Source organism: Schistocerca serialis, chromosome 11 (genome assembly GCF_023864345.2).
Source record: "Schistocerca serialis cubense isolate TAMUIC-IGC-003099 chromosome 11, iqSchSeri2.2, whole genome shotgun sequence".
Lineage (NCBI taxonomy): Eukaryota > Metazoa > Arthropoda > Insecta > Orthoptera > Acrididae > Schistocerca > Schistocerca serialis.
The window spans coordinates 92,868,197-92,880,967 of record NC_064648.1 but is presented as its reverse complement, the minus strand read 5'-3'; the positions used below and the strand labels follow the sequence as shown (position 1 = coordinate 92,880,967).

The following is a 12,771-nucleotide window of genomic DNA, read 5'->3' as shown; positions in this document are numbered from 1 at the left end:
TCCATCGCAGTCTTTAACACTGGTAGCATGCCGCGACAGCGTGGACGTGAACCGTATGTGCAGTTGACGGACTTTGAGCGAGGGCGTATAGTGGGCATGCGGGAGGCCGGGTGGACGTACCGCCGAATTGCTCAACACGTGGGGCGTGAGGTCTCCACAGTACATCGATGTTGTCATCAGTGGTCGGCGGAAGGTGCACGTGCCCGTCGACCTGGGACCGGACCGCAGCGACGCACGGATGCACGCCAAGACCCTAGGATCCTATGCAGTGCCGTAGGGGACCGCACCGCCACTTCCCAGCAAATTAGGGACACTGTTGCTCCTGGGGTATCGGCAAGGACCATTCGCAACCGTCTCCATGAAGCTGGGCTACGGTCCCGCACACCGTTAGGCCGTCTTCCGCTCACGCCCCAACATTGTGCAGCCCGCCTCCAGTGGTGTCGCGACAGGCGTGAATGGAGGGACGGATGGAGACGTGTCGTCTTCAGCGATGAGAGTCGCTTCTGCCATGGTGCCAATGATGGTCGTATGCGTGTTTGGCGCTGTGCAGGTGAGTGCCACAATCAGGACTGCATACGACCGAGGCACACAGGGCCAACACCCGGCATCATGGTGTGGGGAGTGATCTCCTACACTGGCCGTACACCACTGGTGATCGTCGAGGGGACACTGAATAGTGCACGGTACATCCAAACCGTCATCGAACCCATCGTTCTACCATTCCTAGACCGGCAAGGGAACTTGCTGTTCCAACAGGACAATGCACGTCCGCATGTATCCCGTGCCACCCAACGTGCTCTAGAAGGTGTAAGTCAACTACCCTGGCCAGCAAGATCTCCGGATCTGTCCCCCATTGAGCATGTTTGGGACTGGATGAAGCGTTGTCTCAAGCGGTCTGCACGTCCAGCACGAACGCTGGTCCAACTGAGGCGCCAGGTGGAAATGGCATGGCAAACCATTCCACAGGACTACATCCAGCATCTCTACGATCGTCTCCATGGGAGAATAGCAGCCTGCATTGCTGCGAAAGGTGGATATACACTGTACTAGTGCCGACATTGTGCATGCTCTGTTGCCTGTGTCTATGTGCCTGTGGTTCTGTCAGTGTGATCATGTGATGTATCTGACCCCAGGAATGTGTCAATAAAGTTTCCCCTTCCTGGGACAATGAATTCACGGTGTTCTTATTTCAATTTCCAGGAGTGTACATCGGCTACACCACTGCAATTTCATGACCACTTCTACAACCCTTTAGATCACATAACATCAACAGATACGAAGAAAGTAAATTGGAAAAAGGAAACACTACTTGGCAAGCACCCGTATCATCTAACACAGCCACACATCGATCAAGACGCATCCAACACATGGCTAAGAAAAGGCAATATATACAGTGAGATGGAAGGATTCATAATTGCAAGACAGCATCAAACAATAAACACCAGATATTGCAGTAAGCATATTATTAAAGATCCCAATACCACAACAGATAAATGCAGTCTTTGCAAACAACAAATAGAAACAGTAGGTCACATCACAAGCGAATGTACAAAACTAGCAAATACAGAATACCCCAGAAGACATGACAATGTAGTAAAAACAATATATCAACAGCTTGCCTTACAACATAAACTCATAAAACAACACGTTCCCACATAGAAATATGCACCACAAAATGTACTGGAGAATGATGAATACAAATTATACTGGAACAGAACCATTATAACAGATAAAACAACACCACATAACAAACCTGACATCATACTCACCAATAAAAAGAAGAAATTAACACAACTAATCGAAATATCCATATCCAATACAACAAATATACAAAAGAAAACAGGAGAAAAAATTGAAAAATACATCCAACTGGCTGAGGAAGTCAAGGACATGTGGCATCAGGATAAAGTTGACATTATACCAATTATACTATCAACTACAGGAGTCATACCACACAATATCCACCAGTACATCAATGCAATACAGCTACATCCAAACTTATATATACAACTACAGAAATCCGTAATTATTGATACATGTTCAATTACCTGAAAGTTCCTAAATGCAATATAACATATACCGTACAGTTAAAAGGAAGTCACGCACGATCAAGGTCCGCATCACTTTCCATTTTTGACCAGACATAACGTCTGAGAAAAGAAAGAAATAATAATAATAATAAATAATAATAACAATAATACAGTAAGTATAAAATTCATTGCTTGTTCTGCATGTTTGGCATAAATTTGGGGTGATAACTGTTTGTTGGCTGAATTATATGCCTGAAATTGATAACAGTGTTTGAAACAATTTTGTATGTATGTCCAAATAACTTGATGTGATAATTTTTAATTTTAATATCTAAAGTCTGTACTGTTAACAATGGAGTAATTGTTCAAAAGCAACTGTGAGAGTGTGAGTTAGTTCACTAGACAGCACTGTTAATCAGAGGATCTGTAACAGACTACCTGTGCCACTTTGAGCAATGAAAATGTAATGAAAAGCATAAAGGGACATCTGTAACTTAATCCAAATAGCACACTAAACGAACTTTAGAGCTGAATCCAGTTCTTGTGAAGAATTCCAGGATAATGAGCAAGAAAACAAGATAAGTATCCTAGTTACATCTGCCATACAGGCTGTTCACATTTCATCAAGTTTAAAATTGCAGCAAGCTCATATCTTTTTTTTTGTCAAGATGAAAATACATTTAGTTCAGAGAAAGAAAGAAGTTACTGCACTGAACCATGAAAATGCTGCTATGCCCCTTGCACTAGCTCCAGGCCATAAACAAACAAGTATGCCCCTTGCATGTCTTCATATCCTAATCTCAGTATGCCTGGAAAAACTGTGTCAGCACCCCCGATGATGAAAGAGAAGTTGAGTTCAGGAGAGTGAGAACATATTACTATCAAGCACTGTAGATCTTGGCACATGATTTTCTTGCAAAAACATTATATTGTGATCATACTTTTAGATTAAAGAAGACCACTCACCAAAAAGCAGAAGCGCTTAGTTGGGTTGGATTAGGTTGTTTGGGGGAAGAGACCAAACAGTGATGTCCCTTTCAGAGGAACCATCCTGGCATTTGCCTGGAGTGATTTAGCGAAATCACAGAAAAAATAAATCAGGATGGCTGGACGTGGAATTGAACCATCGTCCTCCCAAATGCGAGTTCAGTGTGCTAACCACTGCGCCACCTCGCCCAGTACAGCCACACACATAAAGAAAGGAAATGTGGTACAGTAAAAACACACACACACACACACACACACACACACACACACACACACACACACACACACACAAACACACACACACACACACACACGTGTGTGTGTACTTTGTGTTACATATGAAGAATGTTTATACTGTCTTTTTAAACAGATATATTTTAGTAACATTTTTTAAATTTATTTCATTATGAGCAATACTGTTTTGCGTTTGTTTCTCCATGGTGAATATAAGTCCAAAGTGGCACTTCCTCCATGATTATGAATAGAAGTGTCAGTGAGATACTGAGAAAAGTTTTCTCTGATTTACACAACACATTGGTAGATTTACTCCTTGGTGAAGTAAGGATACCAACTTTGTTACTTAGTTCCATACAGTGAGGTTGGATTATCTGTTTTTTTGATAATCCTGATGGCCTATGGTCTCACCTAGTCTAAATAACTGACGTCTCACTGTAACTATGCTTTACTGGTTCATGAATCTGTACAGGAGGTAGAGTTAGGTAAAGAAAATATTGTCATTAATAGATTATGAGAGATGGAACAATGATTGCTGTCTAACATGAAGTGAGGCCACTACCTGTACCATCCCACATTACATGGTTGCATAGAAAATGGAACTATAATACTATGAAACTGGTACGCAGAACAAATGCATTTGGTAGATGAACAATAAAGATGGGAAGGACTGAACAGAAACTTCCAAGAAAGTAATGGTTCAGTCCAGTGAAACTGGAAGGAAGAGGTGTAGAAAGAAGCAAGTCTGCATTTAATTCTTTACACTACAAGCCACCTTGCAGTGGTGTGTGGCAGAGGGTACTTCTGGGACCACTGTCAATTGTCCCTCCACCTGTTCCATTTGCAAATAGTCAAAGGAAGGATGGCTCTCAATAAACTTCTCTAGGAGCTCTCGTTTCTCTAAGTTTCTCATTGTGGTCATTTCACAACATGCATGTGGGAGTAAGTAATTCAATGCTTGGCCGTTCTTGGAATATACACTCTCACAATTTCAACAGTAAACACCTCCACGATCCACAACAGCTTTATTCTAGACCCCCCCCCCCCTGTCGTCTCTCTCTTTCTCTCTCTCTCTCTCATTTTGAGGTAGAAACCACCAATGCTATTGCAAGATGGAGACATCGGTAGAAACCACCATTGCTATTGCAAGATGGAGAAATCTAATGGTATACTGAGGTACTTCTACAAATATATTGCATTATCACTCTGTGTTTATTAACCAAAGTGGCAATTCTTCTGGAACCCCTGGAATTCTTAGGGAAAAATTTGAGGCATCTCATGGAATTTTGTAAAATGTTGGGGATTCTTTTTTTTCGTTTTTTTATGCAGTACTGAATTTTAATTTTATTGAGTTTTATGAAACACAAATTTTAAAATACTTGGTTGTTTCTATATGTGTTAATTATATGAATATTATTCCATCTAAATTATCGATGTTTAAAAACTGCAATTGAACAACAGATAATATATTTTAGCTGAGAAGAAAGGAACATCATTATTGTGTCCCCCCCCCCTCCCTCCCTCCTGCTCACCATTGATTTATCACGAACTTCTTATGGCACCATCTTTCCCCCATACCTGGAATTCTCAGGGATTTTTTTTCCCAAGTATGAGTAGGCACTGTGTTAATAAAACTTGCTGTTCATATGTTTGGCAACTACTTTAAAACAACTTTTTCAATCTCAAGCCTGACCTACTGAGGCTACACCTAAAGTTCCTGATCTTCATAAGACAAATCCGAGTCGCAGTACGTGCTTTACAAAGTGATCGCAGGTGACTGTCCCACTCAACATGCCCCTACTTAGCATGTCAAAGTGATCGCAGATGACTGTCACACTCAACATGCCCCTACTTAGCATGTCAGAGTCAAACTTACAGGCGATGTTTGTTGTGAAGATCAGGCACTTTCAGTGCAGTCTCAGTAGGTCAGGCTTGAGTATGAACCATCTGGTTTAAAACTAGTTGTCAAACTATGTACTGCAACTGTGACTGATCTGTTAATAAACACTTAATGAAATACCGAAAAAAACATTGCTCGTCATGTATCAACAAAATGTTGAAACTGAAAATTGTGCATTATACAGAATTTAAAGCACCAGTCAGCACAAATGCAACTCACACACACGACTGCAGTCTCTGGCAACTGAAGCCACACTGTCATATGTGAGAGAGTTGTGTGTGTGTGTGTGTGTGTGTGTGTGTGTGTGTGTGTGTGTGTGTGTGTGTGAGTGTGTGTTTGTGTGTGTGTGTGTGTGTGTGTGTGTGTGTGTGTGTGTGTGTGGGTGGGTGGGTGGGTGCGTGGGTGGTCTATTTTCAATGAAGCCCTTGCTGGCCGAAAGCTTATTTGTGACAGTGTTTTTGTTGTGCCTATCTGCGACTCCGCATCTCCGCCATGTGGTGAGTAGCAACTTTCCTCCCATATTGTTGTACTGTAAATTTAATTTTATGCTACTGCTTTCTTGAGTGGTTTCAAAATGAATTTATTACATTTTATGCCTAATTTTATTGTTATTTTGGACTATAGTTTGTTTTAGGCATTATGAGATCATGGGAGTTTTGGAATGTCGGATCGTGTCTAGGAAAAATGTGATATTGCTTTCAATATATCACTTAAAATAATGGGTGATTAAAACCGTATGTCCCATTGGTTCCAAAGTGAAACCACCTGCTTAAAACAATTGACTTTTTACTTTTTATCCATTTCTTCTTATACTCATTGCTTCCTATGATAATAGAGATTAATTATATGAAAAATGTTTAAAAATTATATTCCAAAGTCAAACCATCTCCTGAAAACAATTCATTGTTTGCATTTGCCGATTTCTTGTCATATTTGTTGCTCATGACAACGATAAAGGTTAATTTTGTGAAAAAAAATTGAAATAGTTTTTTCTTATTGTTGGGACTGATGAGAAAATAGTCCGGAATTGCTCATACAAATGTTCTGTAAGCCACTCCTTTCATGTATCATTCAAATATCCTTACTATTTTTTGAATGAATTTCAGCCTGTCATCAGGCTTTCCTACTTTTAATTTTATATGGTCAATCCAGTTTAGGTCATTGTGAATGTTTGGTCTGTGGTATGTCAAGTTTGTTGATTTATCCGGTGGTTTGTCAACAGTAGTGTAATTGGACAGTAGTGAATCTCTCTAGCTTTTTACACACAGCATGTTGTTATTTGCATTCTGGGCCAACTGCAAGTCTGTACACCAATAACGGATTCATCGCAAGACTTCTTGCACTTTACTACAGCTTTCTGGCATTTCGACCTTCTTACAGAGAACAGCATCATCTGAAAACAGCCTCACAGAGCAACTGGCATTATACGGTAGATCTTGATTGTATACTGTAAATAGTAAACATCCTTGGAGTTTGAGCAGCTGCTTATAGCAGGTGCTCTGTCACACATTGGTGTGGATCCAATTGATTCTGTTAGCAGATGGGATTATACTAGGTACAGCCTTCGCCTCAGATAGAAACTCAATGGTAAACTGGCTGGGCTAGTAGCAGGGGACTTAAATGGGGGGGGGGGGGGTCACTCTCATGAGTGGCAAAACACCAGTGCTTACTGGTGTCACAGCAGCACATTTTTTTAGGACAGGAAAGTCAGAAAGAAATAGTTTTAAGAGAAGTTAGGATGGAAATAGACCTTCAGTTTAAGAAAGACACTGCATCCGCACAAACAGCTGTTGGTAAAAAATTTTCAGCAATCAGCAGAAATTTTTATTTTCAACCACTTACAAAGGGCTGACAGATAAAAACTGAACGCCCATCACAATGGGACCATGCAATGGTTCCATTCAAAAGTAATCACCTCACAAATCAAGACATCTATATATATACTAAGATGGTATCTGTTCTTTCAGACATGTCCGAAAGAACAGATACCATCGGTGACCATGCAGCTCGTTAGAATAAAATTATAATGAAATGAACACCCTTAGCTGCTTACAGGCATTGACATACGTCAACGAGGACAGATGAAAATGTGTGCCCCGACCGGGACTCAGACCCAGGATCTCCTGCTTACATGGCAGACGCTCTGTCCATCTGAGCCACTGAGGACACAGAGGATAGTGTGACTATAGGGATTTATCTCTGGCATGTCTCCTGCGAAACCCACATTCTCAAAGTATTGTCCCACACTACATTTGTAGTGCCCCCACCCATTATACTCATTTCTCGCGGTGCATTGCCTATTCCTGTAAGAGTTCGGCCACTGTTTGTGCATTTGCACAGAAGAAGAAGATGGTCAAGTGGCCGGTGAGCCTTAACTTCTTCTGTGCGAATGCACAAACAGTGCCAGAACTCTTACGGGAATCGGCAGCGCGTCGCGAGTAATGAGTATAATGGGCGGGGGCACTACGAATGTAGTGCGGGACAATATGTTGAGAATGTGGGTTTCGTGGGAGGTGTGCCAGAGATAAATCCCTGTAGTCACACTATCCTCTGTGTCCTCGGTGGCTCAGATGGATAGAGCGTCTGCCATGTAAGCAGGAGGTCCCGGGTTTGAGTCCCGGTCGGGGCACACATTTTCATCTGTCCCCGTTGACGTATGTTGATGCCTGTAAGTAGCTAAGGGTGTTCATTTCATTGTAATTTCAAGACATCTATCACATTGGCACAAAAGATCATCAATTCACGTTTCACAGAACACAGTCGGCTGCTGACATATCCACAACCTCACCCTCTTGCACTTCCTAGGCTGACTGAAACTGATGTCCACACGTATTTCTTCAGGTCATCAAAGATGTGAAAATCACAGAGTCAATTCAGAGAACCATAGCCTTCATCTGATTGGAGGTGTGGGGGTGGGTGTTATCGTGCAATAGGATGATTCGATCAGACAGCATTCCTCGATATTTTGATGTTATAGCACGTCACAGTTTTGCCAGAGTGTCTTTCTGGCATTGCACATTGATTGTGGTTCCACACTTGAGGAACTCGACAAGCAGAGGAGCAGAGGAGTTGAAGGAGGAGGTTATCGTGACCTTACTGGAAATTGTGTGAACAGCTTTGGATTTCTTAGGCAAGGGAGACGTGGGATCTTTCCGCTGTCTGTTTTACAATTTGCCCTCTGGCTGGAATCAACCTGTTGCACAATTATGCCTGCCGCCACACCACCAATCGGACCAAAGCTGTGCCTCAACAATTTGGCTGGGAAATACTGCAACATCCCGAATACAGTCTGAACCTTTTGCTGTAAGATTTTTACATCTTTGGCAATGCCTTAACAAGTTTGGTGATTACTTTTGAATGGAACCATTCCACGCGTTCAGTTTTCGGATCCCTTATATATTTAAGTCATCATATATTTGAGTACTAACAACTAAAATTAATGAACTACAGTACTTATCTGCCTTGGTGAATAAAAGACATCAAATCATCTGACATAATTTACCTCTATGAACATTATATGCCCACTGATACATAAGTGATAAGTATAACAGGATTTAGATTAGTCTCTTGCTTCTGTAGAGCAGAAATGGAAACAGAAGGAGCAGCTGCATTCATCAGGAATTGTCATCTGCCTAAAGCAGCTTGTGGAAGCATGCAGGACAGAACTAGAATTTCATAATAAATCATTTATAATGGTAAGGTTGTACTGAACGCCACTGGGTAATTTTAATCTGTTCATAGATCACATTGATGTTATATAGGCCTATGTAACAGCAATAAAAAAAGATAAATAGTGATTCTGATAACTTTAATGTAGATTATCTTAAAGACTTGTCCAGTACGGATTTATCAGTTAGTAACACTATCATTCACGTAATCCATACTGTCAACTTCCAAAATAGGGTAGCTAATTGTTCAAACACAGCTATTGATAACAATGCACTATTAATATTATCTGCAGGGTCATTTATATACAACAGGAACAGCAAGGTCCCAACACGATTTCCGCACATCTGAAGATACTTCTACATCTGACAATAAAATTCTATGACTTCTCTACCAAAAAGTCCTCAATCCAGTCATAAATTTCACTCGACATCCCATAAGATCGTAGTTTTGATAATAAGCATAGGTGAGTTACTGAGTCAAATGCTTTTCAGAAATGAAGCAACACAGCATCTTCCTGACACCCTTGATCCAAAGCTTTCAGTAGGTCGTGGGAGTAAAGAGTGAGTTGGGTTTCACATGACTCATGTTTTCGGAATACATGGTGGTTGGCAGTGAGGAGATCATTCTGTTCAAGATGCCTCATTATGTTAGCGTTCAGACTATGTTCTAATATTCTACAACAGATCAGTGTGTGGGATATCGGACAGTAGTTTTGTGGTACACTTCTACTACCCTTCCTGTATACATGTGTGACCTGTGCTTTTTTCCAAGAACTGAGCAAGGATTTTTGTTCGAGGGATCTGCAATATATGAAAGTTAGACGAGAGGCCAACTCGGATGCGAGTGCAGTCAGACCTGCAGCGAGAAAGAGAGGAGACGAGGATGAAGGGAAAGATGTCAGAGAGAGTAGCTCAGGGATAAAGTACACTGCCAGCTTCAGTGCAGAAATGACTCTGGCACAGTTAAAAGTAAAGATAGATTAGAAGGAAGAGGAATGAATAGTACAATTAGGAACTATGACAGTATAAGGGGTGGACAGAAAGAGGGCAGGTAGGTAAGAGAGTGAAGGTGGACAATAAAAGGAGAGAAAAGCTTAGTGAAACAAAATGAGGAGGAGGGATGTGTTAATGAAGATTAAGATCAGGATAGGATGGTGTCGAAATGTGAGGATGTCACAGATGGGCAGCTCCAAACTATGGAGTCCAGGAAAACAGTACCAGGTGGGAGCTGGAGGGGGGGGAGGGGGGGGGGGAGGGAGATCCAAATGGCCTGTGTTGTGTAGCACCCTTGAATCATGTGGTGGAGTATATTGAGCAACTGGGTACTGGATGTCCCAAAGGCAGAAAGTTCTTCCATGCACATTTGTATGCTCCACCAGTTTAGTGATGGTCAGGTATGTATATAACACAGTGTAGTGGACACAAGTTAATTGATAAACAACATGCACGGTTTTGCAAGTTGATCTGCCTTTGATATTGTAGGATTTACTAATGGTGAAACTGGAGTAGGTGGTGGTCGGTTGGTGCACGGAGAAGGATTTACACTATGACAATCCCAATGGCAGGAACACTGGAGTGTGGGTAATGGTTTGGGAATGTCATATAGTCTGACTAGGATGGTACGGAGATTAGGAGGGTGTTAGAAGGTGACACTGGTTGGTGCGAGAAAGATATAAGGGACAGAGGATCCCATTTCAGGGCTCAACTTGAAAAAGTTGTAGCTGTGGCCTCATAAAGTAATACCCGATATTTGAGGCTGACTGCTGAATGAATCCACTGCTCCCAAAGTACATTTTCCACAAGGTCCATGACGATAAGATGTGAGATATTAGGACTTGTATTGACATTTTTAGGCAGTTGTTTTTTCCTCACTCTTTTTTGCTAGTGGATTAGTACAGGAAATTACTAGTATGGTAGAAGTTACCCTCTGTCGTGCTCTGTGCAGTGATTTGAGCAATGTGTATGTAGATGTAGGAAATATAGAATCATTTGAGGCCCGGGTGGTCCTGGGCACAAAGAGGGGTCCGTCAGCACTCTTTTGTGATTGAGAACTGCATTAACGAGAGGGAGAGAGTATGAAATTGGCCAGAAGATTTGTTTGTGAATAAAATCTGTGAGGTAGCTGTAGTTGAGGACAGTCAGAGAGAGACTGTCAGTGTCAGTGTATGTGTTGAGGGATTTTGTGTTGTTGTTGTTGTTGTTGTTGTTGTTGTCGTCTTCAGTCCTGAGATTGGTTCGATGCAGCTCCTCATGCTACTCTATCCTGTGCAAGCTTCTTCATCTCCCAGTACCTACTGCAGCCTACATCCTTCTGAATCTGCTTAGTGTATTCATCTCTTGGTCTCCCTCTACGATTTTTACCCTCCACGCTGCCCTCCAGTACTAAATTGGTGATCCCTCGATGTTTCAGAACATGTCCTACCAACCGATCCCTTCTTCTAGTCAAGTTGTGCCACAAGCTCCTCATCTCCCCAATTCTATTCAGTACCTCCTCATTAGCTATGTGATCTACCCATCCAATTTTCAACATTCTTCTGTAGCACCACATTTAGAAAGCTTCTATTCTGTTCTTGTCTAAACTATTTATCGTCCACGTTTCACTTCCATACATGGCTACACTCCACACAAATACTTTAAGAAATGACTTCCTGACATTTAAATCTATACTCAATGTTAACAAATTTTTCTTCTTCAGGATCGGTTTCCTTGCCATTGCCAGTCTACATTTTATATCCTCTCTACTTCGACCTTCATCAGTTATTTTGCTCCCCAAATAGCAAAACTCCCTTAGTACTTTAAGTGTCTCATTTGCTAATCTAATTCCCTCAGCATCACCCTACTTAATTCAATTAAATTCCATTATCCTCGTTTTGCTTTTGTTGGTGTTCATCTTATACCCTCCTTTCAAGACACTGCCCATTCCGTTCACCTGCTCTTCCAAGTCCCTTTCTGTCTCTGACAGAATTACAATGTCATCAGCGAACCTCGAAGTTTTTATTTCTTCTCCTTGGATTTTGATACCTACTCCAAACTTTTCTTTTGTTTCCTTTACTGCTTGCTCAATATACAGATTGAATAACATCGGGGATAGGCTACAACCCTGTCTCACTCCCTTCTCAACCACTGCATCCCTTTCATACCCCTCGACTCTTATAACTGCCATCTGCTTTCTGTACAAATTGTAAATAGCCTTAGTTCCTCTAAGTCTGCAAATGCTAGAAACGTAGGTTTGCATTTCCTTAATCTTTCTTCTAATATAAGTCATAGGGTCAGTATTGCCTCACGTGTTCAAACATTTCTACGGAATCCAATTTTGTGGTGGAGCAGATATTTTTGCTGCAGATGTGAGTGTTTATCAGAGATGAGAGTATTGCCACCAGTGCCCCAGGGAAGTGTAATCAGACTGCTGTTGTTTTCTATATACATAAATGATGTGGCGGACAGGAGGGGCATCAATCTGCTGTTGTCTGCTGATGATGCTGCAGTGTATAGTAAAGTGTAAAAGCTGAATGACTGCATGAAGCTTCAAGATGACTTAGACGAAATTTCAATTTGGTGTGATGAATGGCGGCTAGCTCTAAATGTGGAAAAATGTAAGTTAATGAGGATGAGTAGGAAGAACAAACCTGTAATGGTCAGATACAGTATTACTAGTGACCTGCTTGATACACTCCAGTCAGTTAAATATCTGGTCATAATGTTGCAAAGCAATATGAAATGGAATGGGCATATAAGGTTTGTGGTAGGGAAGGCGAATGGTCAACTTCAGATTATTGGGAAAATTTTAGGAAAGAGTGATTCACCTGTGAAGGAAATCACATACAGGATGCTGGTGTGACCTATTCTTGAGTATTATTCAAGTGTTTGGGACCTGTACTAGGTCAGATTGAAGGAAGACATTGAAGAAATTCAGAGATGGTCTTCTGGATTTGTTTCTGGTAGGTTGGAACAA

At 41.5% G+C, this 12,771-nt stretch overlaps 1 non-coding gene across 1 annotated transcript; it reads left to right on the top strand.

Moving 5' to 3' along the window:
• Window positions 1-7,706: 7,706 nt before the first annotated feature.
• On the top strand, window positions 7,707-7,780 carry Trnat-ugu (transfer RNA threonine (anticodon UGU)). Its single transcript has one exon. It is a non-coding gene; the product is annotated as a tRNA-Thr (tRNA).
• Window positions 7,781-12,771: the final 4,991 nt, after the last annotated feature.